The sequence below is a fragment of the Delphinapterus leucas genome, chromosome 1 (assembly GCF_059928025.1).
Source record: "Delphinapterus leucas isolate spDelLeu-1000000601 "Yukka" chromosome 1, BTC_Dleu_Yukka2, whole genome shotgun sequence".
Taxonomy (NCBI): domain Eukaryota; kingdom Metazoa; phylum Chordata; class Mammalia; order Artiodactyla; family Monodontidae; genus Delphinapterus; species Delphinapterus leucas.
In genome coordinates this window covers 153,833,586-153,853,862 of record NC_143129.1, presented here as the reverse complement: position 1 = coordinate 153,853,862, position 20,277 = coordinate 153,833,586, and the positions used below count along the sequence as shown (strand labels likewise).

Sequence of the window (20,277 nt, the reverse complement as noted above, 5' to 3'; positions counted from 1 at the left end):
CCAGATCGCTTGTCTTTTACCTTTTACTAAAGATTTTGTGGAGAGGAATGTGTGGGAGGTTGCCTTCTCATCTAAGATGGAAAGTTTCCAAGGTTTCATCTATTAGGTATGACCTTTGCTATAGTTTTTGGTAGATAGCTCTTACCACACTGACATTCAATTTTCTCAAACTTTCTTTCTATTAAGATGATATATGTGCATTGCTAGATGGCACATTATTCCTTTTACATACTGCTAGACTCAATTTGCTAATATTTTGTGTAGAATTTTTGCATCTGTGTTCATGAATAAGATTGCTATATAACTTCTCTAGAGCCTCACTTACAGCTGGGGGCAGGGAATCAGAGAACGCAGTTCCCAACCTACAACTTAAACTTGGAACTGCTTTCTAAAGCAAAAAGTTGGCTGCATCTTCTATTTCTTAACTACGAACCTCGTTATAGTTCTACACATCAGCCATTTGTCTTTGAAAACCCACATACTTACCCTTATTTAAGTAAAACCTCAAAAGATTCCACTACCAATTCTCAAGTGTTTCTCTCCACGAAAGTCTTTGCCAAGACACAAAAGATTTCATTAAACTGGGGAGGAAGGTGTATGTGTGTACCATGCATGCCCATCCTCCCATATACTCGTTGGTCCCCCAACGTTTGTGGTGCCTTTGTACCTACCAACAAAAACCTGTCTTCCATTGTAGAGAATGACCCCTAAACATGTTCTTCCTGGGTAAAAGCTCCTGACAAGAAAATAAAAGGTGGGACTTCCCTGGTGGCGTAGTGGTTAAGAATCCACCTGCCAACGTAGGGGACACGGGCTCGAGCCCTGGTCCGGGGAGGTCCCAGTTGCACGAGCAACTAAGCCCATGCGCCACAACTACTGAGCCCGAGGGCCACAACTACTGAAGCCCCCGCGCCTAGAGCCGGTGCGCCACAACAAGAGAAGCCACCTCAAGGAGAAGCCCGCGCACTGCAACAAAGAGTAGCCCCTCTGCTTGCACAACTCGAGAAGGCCCGTGCACAGTAACAAAGACCCAACGCAGCCATAAATAAATAAATAGATTTCTTTTTAATTTTTTAAAAAAGAAAATAAAACATCAATTTTTGTTTTTCAAACAGATAATACTGTTAATATTTCTCACGTAGTCTACACTGCATTCTGGTGTGCAGATGAGCTAGTCAGGGAGACAACTGTGCCCTCGAAGTAGGTGGAGAGGCCAGCGGCCCTTGACTCTGCAGCGGGTGTGGGGGGGGGGAGACAGCTCACTTCTAAGCCCCGCCTTCCATGCAGCAAGCACTTGTGTTTACCCGCTGTCCTATCACACCACATTACCTGCCCGCTTCCAGCTCTGCCTGTCTGGGGTTCTTTCCTCTTTACAAAAATATTCAGTCCTCTGCCATCTTCCAGGCTCTCCCACAGCCCACCGACCCCTTTTATAGCACTTGTCACCAAACTGTTCGCCGGGCACAAGACGCGTCCTATGCAGGTTGGCCGAAAGGCTGAGTCAATGCTGGATGGAATGAATGACTGCGAAGCAGCCACAGAAAATGCCCTCTTTAAATTCTAGTCCCCTCCTCCTTCCTAACCGAATCTTTCCCTCCTTTTGCTTCCACCACTTCCTAGCTGTGGTACCTTATGGCAAGCGCTTTACCTCTCTGTGCCTCATTCCCTCAAATGTCCAATAGGGATAAGTCATCATGCTGTTGCAAAATGAAGCTCCTTGGTCACAGGGATCGTCACTGGGACACTGAACAGAGAGTCCTCAGCACAGAGCCTAGGCAAACAAGGCCTCAATAAGGGTCCATCAGAAAGGAAAGTTTCTCTAAACTGCTGTCGACCTTGCCTCCTTTCTCATTTTCTGCTACACATCCCCACCCACTTGCTCTGTCTTCCCCTCACCCCTTGTCTTTCCCCATCCTGTCTCCCTTTGAAGACCCGCCGTCCTTCCCTCCTCCGGGAAACCTTCTAGATTCCTCAAAGCCCTTTGGCGGCCCTACCTCTGTGGGACCTCCAGCTCTTTTCAGCCTCTAAGCCTCCAACGCTTCTTCCTCCGGCTCTGGTTGGTTCTGTGAGTCCCAGGGGGCCTCGGCCTCCTCCTCCCTCTCCCCTTTAACCACGAGCTCCAGAAGGGCAGGACTGAGGGGTCGCCGGCCCAGCTCCCCCCACGCCTGGCACAGTGCTGGCCAGTAAGAGGTGCTAAGAAAGGTCGATAAAGAGTTGGAGGGGAGGGGGTGCTGCTTCCTTGCGAGGGCGAGGGCGGGCAGTGGAGCGGTGGGCCTCTCCAGCGCCCCTGCCTTCCCCAGCCATCGAGCTGACCAAGGACCTGGTCAACTGCGACGTGTGCCCGGCGCTGCTCAAGGGCCTCGTGGCGCTGCTGAAACCGTCCTTCAAGGAGACCAGCAAACAGCAGTCCCAGATCGTCAGCGGTAGGGATCCGCTGGGATCGGGGTGGTGGACCCCGACGGGGCAGGGTGGAAGACGAGGACGAGGGGTCCTCCAGCCTCACGGCCACTCCTCCCTTTTCCAGACTCTTCGGTTCTGCAGCTCACCGCCCACCTGCCGTGGTTCTTGCAGCAGGCCGCGGCCGCCAAGGCCATCGGGTAAGCGGGCAGCAGGTAGTGGGCGGATGCGGCAAGCCAGGCCCCGGCGCTGCCCGCGGGCCCCCAAGAGCGCTCCGGCCGCCGGAGGGTCCCACGGGGCCGCCGCAGCACGAATCCCACCCCCACCCCACGCCACCCACGCCCAGGATCCTGGCGCGAGGCAACGCGAGCGTGGCCGAGGAGATGCTACACCTGCGCGTGGTGCACAGCCTCATGGCCGCCATGGGCAACATGGACCACAGCAACAGCCAGCGGCAGGCCAGCCTCACGCTAGAGGTGCGCTGGGCGGCCGGGCGGCGGGCGGCGCGGCGGCGCGGCGGACACAGCGCGTGGGCACGTCAGCCACGCCCCCTCGCCCGCCCACGCAGTACTTTGTGCAGTTATTCCCAGTGGTGGAGGAGCACGTGCGCAGGTCCATGGGGGAGGAACTCTACAAGCTCTTCCGTGTAAGTGCTCCCGCCCCGCCGCGCCCCGCGGGACACGACAGTGCCCCTGTGCACAGCCCAGCGCACGGCCCCTCCCCCTGTACGCCCCACACACAGATCGGCCTCGGGGCCGGCGGCGGGAGGGACTGCCCTGGCTTGGGCTTCTCCACCTGGCATCCTTCCGTCCCCTTTCCTGCCCTTCCAGTCAGGCTAAGAGCCTGACCGCAGCCTGCAGCCTCCATCTGCCCACGCCCAACTCCAAGTCCAGGCTGCCCTGGCATCCAGCCCAGTTCCCCTTGCTCGTGTCCTCAGGGCAACGCCGAGGACTTGTACAGGAAAATAGATAGCATTCAGGCGGACATCTTGGCGGCCAACGAAGTCAATGTCACCAAAGGTGAGTGGGGTGTGAGGGGGCCTGGAGCAGAGGTGCGGAGGCACCCACACTCAGGCTCCTCTCCCTGTCCCCAGAGCTGTATCTCAGTGGCCTCTCCGACAGCACCATGAGCTTTTACTTTGGCCATTGTAATCAGGGTCAGGTGGCCTACATCACACACTTCCAGAGGGAGGCTGTGGGAGAAAAGGAGCAACAGAGCCTCCAAGGCAAGCCAGGAAGCCCAGGCTGTGTGGTAGGGAAGCCTGGCAGGAGGAAGGAGCCAGGGCCAAGCTCCGGTTGACTCTCCTTGGCCCTTGGTGGGAGGCTGGGGATCTGCCCGCCAGAAGGGGAAAAGGAGAGCTGGCTGGGAAGGGTTCAATAAACAAACGGTCTTGCTATCTATCTGGTGTCCGTGTGTGGAGGGCAGAGGGAGATCTAGTGAGAGTTATGATGACGGGTCGGGGTGCCTCTGCTCACCAAGGAAAAACGCTGGTCTGAGGGGAAGGACCACCAACGTCGTAGAAGATTCAAGGGCACAGCCTGAGGAGCGCGGGCCTTACCTCAGCTCCCTGCTGGCCCCTGCGCTCTCCCCTCCAGGACACCACACCCACCTGGTATTTCTCCTGCCTCTCCGGTTGCTTCCTTTCATTCTCTTTTGCTGATTCCTCCTCTTCAACCCAGCTTCCTTCAAGGTGGAGTGAGGCAGGACTCTGACCTGGAGCCTCTTCCCTACCTTTACATCCTGGTGATTCCATTGCTTTAAATACCACTTCTGTGCAACGACTCCCACGTTTCTATTTCCAGCTAAACATTTCTACCTCATGGTGTTGTCGACGAAAAATTTAATCAGTCGATCTAAGAAAGCAATGGAAAATTTTATTCGAGCCAAATTGCGGCGTATATCAGCCGGGAACAGCCTCTCGGAAAGCTCCAAGAACTGTTCTGCCTGTGAGAGGTCAAAGCACAGTTATCCAGGGCTTTGTACGTTAAATGACGTACACAGTGACGTTGACACAATCCACATCGACACCTACAAAGCAAGTAATGGGTCATGGGTCATCAGGGCCCCTTACAAGATCAAGGAGGAAGGTTATCTCCTAAGGAGTTATCTTGTTGATACTAGGAGAAGGTTGCTCTTTACAGTTGACCAGGTATTTCTGCCGACGGGGAGGTGGTTCGATGCATGGTGCAGATACGCAATGCACAGTAGAGGGGAGAGAGGAGGCCAAAGGGCAGAGAAAATTATTTATGTTCAAATTTTCCTTGACTCGCTTTAGAATATGGATTTGTATTTCATCAGTGTCCAAAGCTGAACTCCCAGTCCTGTGCCATCTTCCCCAACTCAACTGATGGCAACTCATCCCTCCTGCCACTCAGAACAAAATCGTGGTGTTCTCCTTGATGTCTCTCTTTAACCTCTGGATCCATCCTGTCTGTTGACTCTACCTTCCAAATATATCCAGGATCCAACTATGTCTCACTACCTCCATTGCTAATACTCGGGTCCAAGCCACCATCATCTCTCCTCTAGATGACTCTGCTCTCTGCCCCATTCTCTTTGTCAGCACAGCAGCCACAGTGGTCCTTGTAAACTTCAGATTCTGTCACTCTGCTCAGAACCTTGCAGGGCTCTCCATTTCACTGAGTAAAGCCCAAGCCCGTGCTGTTACGGCCTCCAGGGTGATCTAGGCTCCCATGACTTCTGAACTCTCTCCTACTTCTCTCTCTCTTCTTCACTGGGCACCAGACACATTGGCTGTGTGGTTCTTGAAGTTGACAAAACAAGCTCCCGCTTTAGGGCTTTTGTGCAGACTTTTCTGCTGAACACTTGAGAGAGGTCCTCTTCCTAGAACCCTCACCCCAGGTGTCTGCATGGCTAACTCCATGACCTCCTTTCAACTCTTTACACAAAAGGTATCTTCTCAGGACTTACCTGGTGGTGCAGTGGATAAGACTCCGTGCTCCCAATACAGGGGGCCAGGGTTCGATCCCTGGTCAGGGAACTAGATCCCACGTGCATGCCACAACTAAGGAACTGGTGAGCCACAACTAAGGAGCCCGCCTGCCACAACTAAGACCCGGTGCAACCAAATAAATAATTTTTTAAAAAAACAAAGTAATCTTCTCAGGGAGGGTTACCATTTATTAAGTCGCGTCCCACACTACCAACCCCTATACTCTGACCCCCAACCCCTACCACTGCTGGTTTATCCATAGCACTTACTTATGTGTTATTTATTTATTGTCTCTCTCCCCACCTGAATGTAAGCTCCAGCAGGGCGGGGATATTTGTTTTCATTACTGATATGTCTCAAATGCTGAGAACAATGCCTGGCACATATGAATGAACGACCGAGTTACTGTGAGGGCATTGTCCCTCAAAATCAGAGGACGTGAAGTCAGAGGACATGAAGTCAGATGGCAGTAATTCTCCAGGGTGCCACAAGAGGGCATCACCGGCCCTGATCTTGTTGGTCAGAGGCAGCCTAACTTACCCCAAACTAGGATTTTGAGCCTCAGCTTTCCTCTATTTGGGCGGAGGGAGGAGAGAAAAGTTAAGGAAATATCGGTGTGTTTTCCATAAAGCTAAATGAATTTCCTGTTTTAAAGACGTGTCCTGTCCTTTGCTGTGAAGTCACTCTTACTGTTTTTAGTCTTGGAATGGCCTTTCTGTAGAATCATGATTTTAAAAATTAGTACCCCAGAAATTTTTTGGAAATTTTAATAATTGGAAAATCCAAAACTCTGGAAACCACTGGTCTAAGACGATAACTCTTTAATAACAATGGAACTTTAAAAAATGAAATCTTCAGGGACTTCCCTGGTGGTCCAGGGGCTAAGACTCCACGCTTCCAATGCAGAGGGCCCAGGTTCGATCCCTGGTCAGGGACCTAGATCCCACATGCTGCAACTAAGGGTTCTCACGCCGTAGCTAAAGATCGTGCGTGCCGCAGTTCAGACCAGCCAAATAAATAAATATTTTTCAAAATAAATAAATAAAAAGGAAAACTTAAGTATAATACAAACATCCAAAACAAATATATGTTACATAAAATTTATTACTATACATTTATTCTCCCCCAACTTGTTATTTCCAAAAGTTCAAAACTACAACAAGTTGAAAGAATGAGTACCTATGACACATTTTCTTTCTCTCTCTGTGTTTACTGGGCTTTTTGAAAGTTTCATATATCATGACATTTCACTACTAAATATTTCACATTACGTGTCTACTAAGAATAAGGCCGTTCTCCTACATAATTACTATATCAGTATTGTGGTAGTGTGAGTCGTAGCCTCCAAATACATACACATCCTAATCCCAGGAACCTGTAGATATGTTACTTCACGTGGTAAAACGGATTGTGCAGGCGTGATTAAGGATCTTGAGATGGGGAGAGTCTCCTGGATTATCTAGGTGGGCCCCAGGTAATTACGAGGCTCTTTATACGGCAGGAGGATCCAGAGTTAGGAGATGACACGACAGAAGCAAGAGATTTGGACTGCAAGGAAGGGGTCACAGGCCAAGGAATGAAGCCAGCTTTCTTAAAGGCAAGGGAACAGATTCTCCCTTGAAGCCTCTAGAAAGAATGCAGCCCTGTCAACACCTTAATTCTAGACTCCTGCCGTCCAGAAGTTGTTTTAAGTCACTAAGCGTGTGATAATTTGTTACAGCAACAAGAAAACAAATACAATTATTAATTGAATAGTGTCGCGTGAAATAGAGTACATACTAAAATTTCCACAAAGGCACCAAAAGTGTACCTTCTGCTTTCTTCCTGCCTTCCTTTCCTTGGTGTGTTATTGGGTTTTGTTCAGGATCCAGTTAAGGTCTGTATATTGCATTTGATTGTCATGCAGTATACGCTTTTTCTTGTCTGTTTAACTTATGTATTGTATTCATTTGGGGCTGTGTTGGGTCTTCGTTGCGGTTCGCAGGCTTCTCACTGCGGTGGCTTCTCTTGTTGCCGAGCACGGGCTCCAGGTGCCCGGGCTTCAGTGCTTGTGGCACTCGGGCTCAGTAGTTGTGCTGCCCGGGCTTAGTTGCTCCGCGGCATGGGGGATCTTCCGGGACCAATGCTCGAACTCGTGTCCCCTGCAGTGAGAGGCGGATTCTTAACCCCTGTACCACCAGGGAAGCCCTAAGCTTACTTCTAAAATTAAAATTTAGAGCAATTACTTAAGGTCTTCATCCACATTAGAAACTGGAAAACTACAGATGATCTTGAGCATTGCCTTTCCTTTTGTTTTTTATTTCTTTTTTCTTTGTTGTTGTTTTTTTTTTTTTCCTCGCCGCGCCGAGTGGCCTGCTGGGTTTCAGTTCCCCAACCAGGATCGAACCCGCGCCCCCTGCCGTGGAAGCGTGGAGCCCTAACCACTGGTCCAGGGATTGCCAGGGAATTCCTCGAATTTCTTATTTTTAACAGTTCTAGTTTTAAGGCTAAACTACCTCATCAGAAAGTGTATATTTGAATATTTATCATACAAAAATCGACCAACTATACTTCAATTTTTTTGAAGCTTTTACAAAAGGCAAGTTACACAAGTGCAGCAGTTAGAACCACAATCCCAGAGAGGTGGGCCTCCCCGGAGGTGCTCACGTACTGCCTTGAACAATCCTTTGCAAACACATGTGCCCAAGCCTGAACTTGAATTCACGACCGAACCAAAGCCTGGTTAAGCGGATAATCTACAGCGAGCAACCGTCTGCTGGACGACTGACTGCTCTGCGCCAGGCCGCGTGCCGGGCACGAGAAGCAGTTCAACTGTATTATGCCTGGTGGTCTCCAACGTGCGAAGATGAACCCGAAGCGCGAGGAACAAAGTGCGTTTTTAAGCTCTGTGAGTATTTGAATTCCTTATAACTTGTGGGGCCGCTCGCGCGAAGAAAGTGGGGGGGGGGTGTCACTTCTCTCGCGCCTTTTTCTCTTCCTTCCCCGGCGCTGCCTTCCTCAAACCAGGAACGATACCTCCTCCTCAGAACACCATACGCACTCCGCGAGCACCAGTTGCACCGTCCACACGAAGCCCGCCTCCTGAAGACAACCTCAGAAAAACAGGACACAACACCTTGCCCTCACCGAGGACTGCAGTTGTTTACGAGCAACGGTCAAAATCCGCAAGAACAGCTCGCCACCGTGTTATACCGCTCCGCCAAGCAGGTTAATTCCAGGCGCTTGCCAGGGTTCCGAAATCACACGTACGTCACGCTAACAAACCATCACAAAAACGGCCTACAACTAAGCCAAAACAGTGCTACCACGCTTCGCAGCGTATAACGCTACCAGCACAGACACACAGCAATACAAAACCTTCTGTCTTTAACACAAATTTATTAGCCTTGTGAAGACAAGGCCTCAAAAAATTGGGTAGAAACTCGGAATTGTTTCTCTCCACGGAAATCTTTAGTAAAAGGCGAAAGATTTATGCGTTCTGAAGAGAAACCAGAGTATGGCGTCAGAGCCTCTCACACAGTGCCCGGCTAACTGGAAGGCCCAATGCACCAACGGTAACTATTTACCCGCAAACAACGAGCGAGTTCTGCAATTATTTCACACAATTCTGTGAAAATATCCTGATTTCGAATGGGGGCGGGAGTCAAAAGAAATAGAAGGCTAGAGCCTTTTGAAAGTAGGCAAGATCCCGAATGCAATGCATTCTGGGTATGTAAATGAAGCTGAGTCACCAACCTCGCCCTTCGGCAAATGCCTGCCTTTATTAGTTTTCCTGCTCGGTCTAGAGCCACCACCAGGGGGCGGAGCAGAAACCAGATAGGAATATAGTCGCCGAGTCCAACCAGAAAGTCTGTTTTATTTTGTTTTGTTTTTATTAAGGGACGACATTTATTCCTTTCCCAAATGTTACAGTAACACCAGGGGGAAGAAAATGGTTTTTAGGGAAAAGAAAAGTGCAAATCTGGGGTTTGGCTGTTAAAAGTTATTTACAACAATGTGCGCGGAGGGAAGAAAAGAAGTTGTTTCACATCACAGGCTTCCCCACAACCCCAAAGCTTAATACTTGCTTACAAGTCAAAAAAGAGACAGTTGATTCACAAGCTGAAGGTTGGAACTTGAGTAAGACATTTAGAAAAACCTAGACAAGGGCAGTGTCCTCCCCCGCCCAGGTGCCGCTGTAGGCACAGCACAAGAGACTACAAACAGCAGGGGAAGGTGGACACTCAGAGTTTGGGAGTGTAGTCACCCCCACCTCTGGGTCAGGGATTTGGGGAGTAAACATAACCTACTTGGAGAAGAATTGGGGAAGACAACCAGCAAACTGCCTTCTGCATGGCTGCGGACAGGGAAGGAGGTAGGGCCAAGGGCAGGAGAATTTCACATCACTAACCTAACTTGGGAAACTGCAAGGGACCATCTTCAACTGGCCTTAAGAGCAAGAGCAGATGGATGATGGTGTTGCCGAAATATCAGCTTGCCTGTGCACCAATGCCGAACAGAAATACGGAGACAGAGATTTTGGAGGAAGAGAGAGATGGCTTTATTTTTCTGCCAGGCAGAAAGGAAGACACAGCAGGCTAGCGCCTGAAGAACTGTGCCCCCATCTCCTTCGGGAATCGGAAAAGATTTTATATGTGGGGCTCGCAGTCTGGCATATATGATAAGGATCAAAATAGTGAGGGTCTTGCATTCTTCTTCTTCCTGCGTTATTTCAAAACAGTCACTGCTGGCATCAGGCAGCCCGGTAACTGGGCCGGTGTGTCTCGGGGCTCTTGGCCTGCGCGACCTTCTTTCTGAAATGCAAATGCTACAGGGGGTGATTTGCTACAAGGCAGTGCAGGATGTAATTCACATAGTGTTAAAGAGTCATAGGTTCCGGGATGTCCCTGGTGGCACAGTGGTTAAGAATCCACCTGCCGGGTTTCCCGGGTCGCGCAGTCGTTGAGAGTCCGCCTGCAGATGCAGGGGACACGGGTTCATGCCCCAGTCCGGGAAGATCCCTCATGCCGCGGAGCGGCTAGGCCCGTGACCCATGGCCGTTGAGCCTGCGCGTCCGGAGCCTGTGCTCTGCAACGGGAGAGGCCACAACAGTGAGAGGGCCGCGTACCGCAAAAAGAGAAAAAAAAAAAAAAGAAAGGAAGAAATCACCTGCCAATACAGGGGACACGGGTTCGAACCCTGGCCCGGTAAGTTCCCACATGCCAAGGAGCAACTCAGCCGGTGTGCCACAACTACTGAGCCCGAGTGCCACGCCTCCTGAAGCCCGCGTGCCTAGAGCCCGTGCTCTGCAACAAGAGAAGCCACCCAATGAGAAGCCCGCGCACTTCAACGAAGAGTAGCCCCCGCTCGCCGCAACTAGAGAAACCCCGCGCGCAGCAACGAAGAACGGATGCAGCCATAAATAGTAAATAAATAAATAATAAAGTCCATAAATTAAAAAAAGAAAAGAAAAGAAAGACAGTTCCCCCTTTAGAGCAAAGGGCAGGCAGGCTTACTGACTGCTATATAACATTCAGGTTCTCTGAAATCAGGGTTCCTCTTTGTAATAAAATCCATTGCATAAGCAGGCGTTCATCTGTGTTACTCCCATGGGTCTTGGGGGCAAACGGAACTGATGCAAAAAGAGAAAACCCATATAATCAATATGGAGACTATAAAAGGAGACATCATTATAGATGGTACATTCATTAAAATGATTTTTTAATGACATAATGAAAACTTCTTGCAATATGTTTGAAACTTTAGACGAAAACAGCGAGAAAATATAATTTACCAAAACGTACTCGAGAAGTAGAAAACCCAAAGTGTCCTCTAACCATTAAAGAGAAGGAATCAGTAATCAATTTTTTCCGTAAGATCAGAAGTTTCAGAGAACTCGATCAAACATTCAAGAAAAAATTCTAGTCTTAAACTCTTCCAGAGCTTAGAAAAAGAGAGTACATCTTTTCCAAAAATCCCTTTCACAGATTTTCCTGGAGGAGCGGCCATAGCATAGGAATAGACACCAGTCTTGGAGAGTTACAATCAGTTAAGGTGAGAGTGGCAAATGTAGCTAAGGGTACTCTGGTCTCTCTTCACATCACTTGTCCTTTTTTTTTTCTCGGCTGCCGTTGGGTCTTCGTTGTGGTGCGCGGGCTTCTCGTTGCAGTGGCTTCTCTTGTTGTGGAGCGCGGGCTCAGTAGTTGAGGCACGTGGGCTCAGTAGTTGCGTCTCGCGCGCTCTAGCACGCAGGCTCAGTAGTTGTGGCGCACGGGCTTAGTTGCTCCGCGGCGCGTGGGATCTTCCCAGGCCAGGGCTCGAAACGGTGTCCCCTGCACTGGCAGGCGGATTCTTAACCACTGTGCCACCAGGGAAGTCCCAGATCGCTTGTCTTTTACCTTTTACTAAAGATTTTGTGGAGAGGAATGTGTGGGAGGTTGCCTTCTCATCTAAGATGGAAAGTTTCCAAGGTTTCATCTATTAGGTATGACCTTTGCTATAGTTTTTGGTAGATAGCTCTTACCACACTGACATTCAATTTTCTCAAACTTTCTTTCTATTAAGATGATATATGTGCATTGCTAGATGGCACATTATTCCTTTTACATACTGCTAGACTCAATTTGCTAATATTTTGTGTAGAATTTTTGCATCTGTGTTCATGAATAAGATTGCTATATAACTTCTCTAGAGCCTCACTTACAGCTGGGGGCAGGGAATCAGAGAACGCAGTTCCCAACCTACAACTTAAACTTGGAACTGCTTTCTAAAGCAAAAAGTTGGCTGCATCTTCTATTTCTTAACTACGAACCTCGTTATAGTTCTACACATCAGCCATTTGTCTTTGAAAACCCACATACTTACCCTTATTTAAGTAAAACCTCAAAAGATTCCACTACCAATTCTCAAGTGTTTCTCTCCACGAAAGTCTTTGCCAAGACACAAAAGATTTCATTAAACTGGGGAGGAAGGTGTATGTGTGTACCATGCATGCCCATCCTCCCATATACTCGTTGGTCCCCCAACGTTTGTGGTGCCTTTGTACCTACCAACAAAAACCTGTCTTCCATTGTAGAGAATGACCCCTAAACATGTTCTTCCTGGGTAAAAGCTCCTGACAAGAAAATAAAAGGTGGGACTTCCCTGGTGGCGTAGTGGTTAAGAATCCACCTGCCAACGTAGGGGACACGGGCTCGAGCCCTGGTCCGGGAAGGTCCCAGTTGCACGAGCAACTAAGCCCATGCGCCACAACTACTGAGCCCGAGGGCCACAACTACTGAAGCCCCCGCGCCTAGAGCCGGTGCGCCACAACAAGAGAAGCCACCTCAAGGAGAAGCCCGCGCACTGCAACAAAGAGTAGCCCCTCTGCTTGCACAACTCGAGAAGGCCCGTGCACAGTAACAAAGACCCAACGCAGCCATAAATAAATAAATAGATTTCTTTTTAATTTTTTTAAAAAGAAAATAAAACATCAATTTTTGTTTTTCAAACAGATAATACTGTTAATATTTCTCACGTAGTCTACACTGCATTCTGGTGTGCAGATGAGCTAGTCAGGGAGACAACTGTGCCCTCGAAGTAGGTGGAGAGGCCAGCGGCCCTTGACTCTGCGGCGGGTGGGGGGGGGGAGACAGCTCACTTCTAAGCCCCGCCTTCCATGCAGCAAGCACTTGTGTTTACCCGCTGTCCTATCACACCACATTACCTGCCCGCTTCCAGCTCTGCCTGTCTGGGGTTCTTTCCTCTTTACAAAAATATTCAGTCCTCTGCCATCTTCCAGGCTCTCCCACAGCCCACCGACCCCTTTTATAGCACTTGTCACCAAACTGTTCGCCGGGCACAAGACGCGTCCTATGCAGGTTGGCCGAAAGGCTGAGTCAATGCTGGATGGAATGAATGACTGCGAAGCAGCCACAGAAAATGCCCTCTTTAAATTCTAGTCCCCTCCTCCTTCCTAACCGAATCTTTCCCTCCTTTTGCTTCCACCACTTCCTAGCTGTGGTACCTTATGGCAAGCGCTTTACCTCTCTGTGCCTCATTCCCTCAAATGTCCAATAGGGATAAGTCATCATGCTGTTGCAAAATGAAGCTCCTTGGTCACAGGGATCGTCACTGGGACACTGAACAGAGAGTCCTCAGCACAGAGCCTAGGCAAACAAGGCCTCAATAAGGGTCCATCAGAAAGGAAAGTTTCTCTAAACTGCTGTCGACCTTGCCTCCTTTCTCATTTTCTGCTACACATCCCCACCCACTTGCTCTGTCTTCCCCTCACCCCTTGTCTTTCCCCATCCTGTCTCCCTTTGAAGACCCGCCGTCCTTCCCTCCTCCGGGAAACCTTCTAGATTCCTCAAAGCCCTTTGGCGGCCCTACCTCTGTGGGACCTCCAGCTCTTTTCAGCCTCTAAGCCTCCAACGCTTCTTCCTCCGGCTCTGGTTGGTTCTGTGAGTCCCAGGGGGCCTCGGCCTCCTCCTCCCTCTCCCCTTTAACCACGAGCTCCAGAAGGGCAGGACTGAGGGGTCGCCGGCCCAGCTCCCCCCACGCCTGGCACAGTGCTGGCCAGTAAGAGGTGCTAAGAAAGGTCGATAAAGAGTTGGAGGGGAGGGGGTACTGCTTCCTTGCGAGGGCGAGGGCGGGTAGTGGAGCGGTGGGCCTCTCCAGCGCCCCTGCCTTCCCCAGCCATCGAGCTGACCAAGGACCTGGTCAACTGCGACGTGTGCCCGGCGCTGCTCAAGGGCCTCGTGGCGCTGCTGAAACCGTCCTTCAAGGAGACCAGCAAACAGCAGTCCCAGATCGTCAGCGGTAGGGATCCGCTGGGATCGGGGTGGTGGACCCCGACGGGGCAGGGTGGAAGACGAGGACGAGGGGTCCTCCAGCCTCACGGCCACTCCTCCCTTTTCCAGACTCTTCGGTTCTGCAGCTCACCGCCCACCTGCCGTGGCTCTTGCAGCAGGCCGCGGCCGCCAAGGCCATCGGGTAAGCGGGCAGCAGGTAGTGGGCGGATGCGGCAAGCCAGGCCCCGGCGCTGCCCGCGGGCCCCCAAGAGCGCTCCGGCCGCCGGAGGGTCCCACGGGGCCGCCGCAGCACGAATCCCACCCCCACCCCACGCCACCCACGCCCAGGATCCTGGCGCGAGGCAACGCGAGCGTGGCCGAGGAGATGCTACACCTGCGCGTGGTGCACAGCCTCATGGCCGCCATGGGCAACATGGACCACAGCAACAGCCAGCGGCAGGCCAGCCTCACGCTAGAGGTGCGCTGGGCGGCCGGGCGGCGGGCGGCGCGGCGGCGCGGCGGACACAGCGCGTGGGCACGTCAGCCACGCCCCCTCGCCCGCCCACGCAGTACTTTGTGCAGTTATTCCCAGTGGTGGAGGAGCACGTGCGCAGGTCCATGGGGGAGGAACTCTACAAGCTCTTCCGTGTAAGTGCTCCCGCCCCGCCGCGCCCCGCGGGACACGACAGTGCCCCTGTGCACAGCCCAGCGCACGGCCCCTCCCCCTGTACGCCCCACACACAGATCGGCCTCGGGGCCGGCGGCGGGAGGGACTGCCCTGGCTTGGGCTTCTCCACCTGGCATCCTTCCGTCCCCTTTCCTGCCCTTCCAGTCAGGCTAAGAGCCTGACCGCAGCCTGCAGCCTCCATCTGCCCACGCCCAACTCCAAGTCCAGGCTGCCCTGGCATCCAGCCCAGTTCCCCTTGCTCGTGTCCTCAGGGCAACGCCGAGGACTTGTACAGGAAAATAGATAGCATTCAGGCGGACATCTTGGCGGCCAACGAAGTCAATGTCACCAAAGGTGAGTGGGGTGTGAGGGGGCCTGGAGCAGAGGTGCGGCGGCACCCACACTCAGGCTCCTCTCCCTGTCCCCAGAGCTGTATCTCAGTGGCCTCTCCGACAGCACCATGAGCTTTTACTTTGGCCATTGTAATCAGGGTCAGGTGGCCTACATCACACACTTCCAGAGGGAGGCTGTGGGAGAAAAGGAGCAACAGAGCCTCCAAGGCAAGCCAGGAAGCCCAGGCTGTGTGGTAGGGAAGCCTGGCAGGAGGAAGGAGCCAGGGCCAAGCTCCGGTTGACTCTCCTTGGCCCTTGGTGGGAGGCTGGGGATCTGCCCGCCAGAAGGGGAAAAGGAGAGCTGGCTGGGAAGGGTTCAATAAACAAACGGTCTTGCTATCTATCTGGTGTCCGTGTGTGGAGGGCAGAGGGAGATCTAGTGAGAGTTATGATGACGGGTCGGGGTGCCTCTGCTCACCAAGGAAAAACGCTGGTCTGAGGGGAAGGACCACCAACGTCGTAGAAGATTCAAGGGCACAGCCTGAGGAGCGCGGGCCTTACCTCAGCTCCCTGCTGGCCCCTGCGCTCTCCCCTCCAGGACACCACACCCACCTGGTATTTCTCCTGCCTCTCCGGTTGCTTCCTTTCATTCTCTTTTGCTGATTCCTCCTCTTCAACCCAGCTTCCTTCAAGGTGGAGTGAGGCAGGACTCTGACCTGGAGCCTCTTCCCTACCTTTACATCCTGGTGATTCCATTGCTTTAAATACCACTTCTGTGCAACGACTCCCACGTTTCTATTTCCAGCTAAACATTTCTACCTCATGGTGTTGTCGACGAAAAATTTAATCAGTCGATCTAAGAAAGCAATGGAAAATTTTATTCGAGCCAAATTGCGGCGTATATCAGCCGGGAACAGCCTCTCGGAAAGCTCCAAGAACTGTTCTGCCTGTGAGAGGTCAAAGCACAGTTATCCAGGGCTTTGTACGTTAAATGACGTACACAGTGACGTTGACACAATCCACATCGACACCTACAAAGCAAGTAATGGGTCATGGGTCATCAGGGCCCCTTACAAGATCAAGGAGGAAGGTTATCTCCTAAGGAGTTATCTTGTTGATACTAGGAGAAGGTTGCTCTTTACAGTTGACCAGGTATTTCTGCCGACGGGGAGGTGGTTCGATGCATGGTGCAGATACGCAATGCACAGTAGAGGGGAGAGAGGAGGCCAAAGGGCAGAGAAAATTATTTATGTTCAAATTTTCCTTGACTCGCTTTAGAATATGGATTTGTATTTCATCAGTGTCCAAAGCTGAACTCCCAGTCCTGTGCCATCTTCCCCAACTCAACTGATGGCAACTCATCCCTCCTGCCACTCAGAACAAAATCGTGGTGTTCTCCTTGATGTCTCTCTTTAACCTCTGGATCCATCCTGTCTGTTGACTCTACCTTCCAAATATATCCAGGATCCAACTATGTCTCACTACCTCCATTGCTAATACTCGGGTCCAAGCCACCATCATCTCTCCTCTAGATGACTCTGCTCTCTGCCCCATTCTCTTTGTCAGCACAGCAGCCACAGTGGTCCTTGTAAACTTCAGATTCTGTCACTCTGCTCAGAACCTTGCAGGGCTCTCCATTTCACTGAGTAAAGCCCAAGCCCGTGCTGTTACGGCCTCCAGGGTGATCTAGGCTCCCATGACTTCTGAACTCTCTCCTACTTCTCTCTCTCTTCTTCACTGGGCACCAGACACATTGGCTGTGTGGTTCTTGAAGTTGACAAAACAAGCTCCCGCTTTAGGGCTTTTGTGCAGACTTTTCTGCTGAACACTTGAGAGAGGTCCTCTTCCTAGAACCCTCACCCCAGGTGTCTGCATGGCTAACTCCATGACCTCCTTTCAACTCTTTACACAAAAGGTATCTTCTCAGGACTTACCTGGTGGTGCAGTGGATAAGACTCCGTGCTCCCAATACAGGGGGCCAGGGTTCGATCCCTGGTCAGGGAACTAGATCCCACGTGCATGCCACAACTAAGGAACTGGTGAGCCACAACTAAGGAGCCCGCCTGCCACAACTAAGACCCGGTGCAACCAAATAAATAATTTTTTAAAAAAACAAAGTAATCTTCTCAGGGAGGGTTACCATTTATTAAGTCGCGTCCCACACTACCAACCCCTATACTCTGACCCCCAACCCCTACCACTGCTGGTTTATCCATAGCACTTACTTATGTGTTATTTATTTATTGTCTCTCTCCCCACCTGAATGTAAGCTCCAGCAGGGCGGGGATATTTGTTTTCATTACTGATATGTCTCAAATGCTGAGAACAATGCCTGGCACATATGAATGAACGACCGAGTTACTGTGAGGGCATTGTCCCTCAAAATCAGAGGACGTGAAGTCAGAGGACATGAAGTCAGATGGCAGTAATTCTCCAGGGTGCCACAAGAGGGCATCACCGGCCCTGATCTTGTTGGTCAGAGGCAGCCTAACTTACCCCAAACTAGGATTTTGAGCCTCAGCTTTCCTCTATTTGGGCGGAGGGAGGAGAGAAAAGTTAAGGAAATATCGGTGTGTTTTCCATAAAGCTAAATGAATTTCCTGTTTTAAAGACGTGTCCTGTCCTTTGCTGTGAAGTCACTCTTACTGTTTTTAGTCTTGGAATGGCCTTTCTGTAGAATCATGATTTTAAAAATTAGTACCCCAGAAATTTTTTGGAAATTTTAATAATTGGAAAATCCAAAACTCTGGAAACCACTGGTCTAAGACGATAACTCTTTAATAACAATGGAACTTTAAAAAATGAAATCTTCAGGGACTTCCCTGGTGGTCCAGGGGCTAAGACTCCACGCTTCCAATGCAGAGGGCCCAGGTTCGATCCCTGGTCAGGGACCTAGATCCCACATGCTGCAACTAAGGGTTCTCACGCCGTAGCTAAAGATCGTGCGTGCCGCAGTTCAGACCAGCCAAATAAATAAATATTTTTCAAAATAAATAAATAAAAAGGAAAACTTAAGTATAATACAAATATCCAAAACAAATATATGTTACATAAAATTTATTACTATACATTTATTCTCCCCCAACTTGTTATTTCCAAAAGTTCAAAACTACAACAAGTTGAAAGAATGAGTACCTATGACACATTTTCTTTCTCTCTCTGTGTTTACTGGGCTTTTTGAAAGTTTCATATATCATGACATTTCACTACTAAATATTTCACATTACGTGTCTACTAAGAATAAGGCCGTTCTCCTACATAATTACTATATCAGTATTGTGGTAGTGTGAGTCGTAGCCTCCAAATACATACACATCCTAATCCCAGGAACCTGTAGATATGTTACTTCACGTGGTAAAACGGATTGTGCAGGCGTGATTAAGGATCTTGAGATGGGGAGAGTCTCCTGGATTATCTAGGTGGGCCCCAGGTAATTACGAGGCTCTTTATACGGCAGGAGGATCCAGAGTTAGGAGATGACACGACAGAAGCAAGAGATTTGGACTGCAAGGAAGGGGTCACAGGCCAAGGAATGAAGCCAGCTTTCTTAAAGGCAAGGGAACAGATTCTCCCTTGAAGCCTCTAGAAAGAATGCAGCCCTGTCAACACCTTAATTCTAGACTCCTGCCGTCCAGAAGTTGTTTTAAGTCACTAAGCGTGTGATAATTTGTTACAGCAACAAGAAAACAAATACAATTATTAATTGAATAGTGTCGCGTGAAATAGAGTACATACTAAAATTTCCACAAAGGCACCAAAAGTGTACCTTCTGCTTTCTTCCTGCCTTCCTTTCCTTGGTGTGTTATTGGGTTTTGTTCAGGATCCAGTTAAGGTCTGTATATTGCATTTGATTGTCATGCAGTATACGCTTTTTCTTGTCTGTTTAACTTATGTATTGTATTCATTTGGGGCTGTGTTGGGTCTTCGTTGCGGTTCGCAGGCTTCTCACTGCGGTGGCTTCTCTTGTTGCCGAGCACGGGCTCCAGGTGCCCGGGCTTCAGTGCTTGTGGCACTCGGGCTCAGTAGTTGTGCTGCCCGGGCTTAGTTGCTCCGCGGCATGGGGGATCTTCCGGGACCAATGCTCGAACTCGTGTCCCCTGCAGTGAGAGGCGGATTCTTAACCCCTGTACCACCAGGGAAGCCCTAAGCTTACTTCTAAAATTAAAATTTAGAGCAATTACTTAAGGTCTTCATCCACATTAGAAACTGGAAAACTACAGATGATCTTGAGCATTGCCTTTCCTTTTGTTTTTTATTTCTTTTTTCTTTGTTGTTGTTTTTTTTTTTTTCCTCGCCGCGCCGAGTGGCCTGCTGGGTTTCAGTTCCCCAACCAGGATCGAACCCGCGCCCCCTGCCGTGGAAGCGTGGAGCCCTAACCACTGGTCCAGGGATTGCCAGGGAATTCCTCGAATTTCTTATTTTTAACAGTTCTAGTTTTAAGGCTAAACTACCTCATCAGAAAGTGTATATTTGAATATTTATCATACAAAAATCGACCAACTATACTTCAATTTTTTTGAAGCTTTTACAAAAGGCAAGTTACACAAGTGCAGCAGTTAGAACCACAATCCCAGAGAGGTGGGCCTCCCCGGAGGTGCTCACGTACTGCCTTGAACAATCCTTTGCAAACACATGTGCCCAAGCCTGAACTTGAATTCACGACCGAACCAAAGCCTGGTTAAGCGGATAATCTACAGCGAGCAACCGTCTGCTGGACGACTGACTGCTCTGCGCCAGGCCGCGTGCCGGGCACGAGAAGCAGTTCAACTGTATTATGCCTGGTGGTCTCCAACGTGCGAAGATGAACCCGAAGCGCGAGGAACAAAGTGCGTTTTTAAGCTCTGTGAGTATTTGAATTCCTTATAACTTGTGGGGCCGCTCGCGCGAAGAAAGTGGGGGGGGGGTGTCACTTCTCTCGCGCCTTTTTCTCTTCCTTCCCCGGCGTTGCCTTCCTCAAACCAGGAACGATACCTCCTCCTCAGAACACCATACGCACTCCGCGAGCACCAGTTGCACCGTCCACACGAAGCCCGCCTCCTGAAGACAACCTCAGAAAAACAGGACACAACACCTTGCCCTCACCGAGGACTGCAGTTGTTTACGAGCAACGGTCAAAATCCGCAAGAACAGCTCGCCACCGTGTTATACCGCTCCGCCAAGCAGGTTAATTCCAGGCGC

The 20,277-nt window shown here is 50.3% G+C and overlaps 1 non-coding gene across 1 annotated transcript; it reads right to left on the bottom strand.

Moving 5' to 3' along the window:
- Positions 1–8,732: 8,732 nt before the first annotated feature.
- Positions 8,733–8,848, bottom strand: LOC149750768 (U5 spliceosomal RNA). Its single transcript, XR_016390933.1, has one exon. It is a non-coding gene; the product is annotated as a U5 spliceosomal RNA (small nuclear RNA).
- Between the last annotated feature and the right edge of the window lie 11,429 nt (positions 8,849–20,277).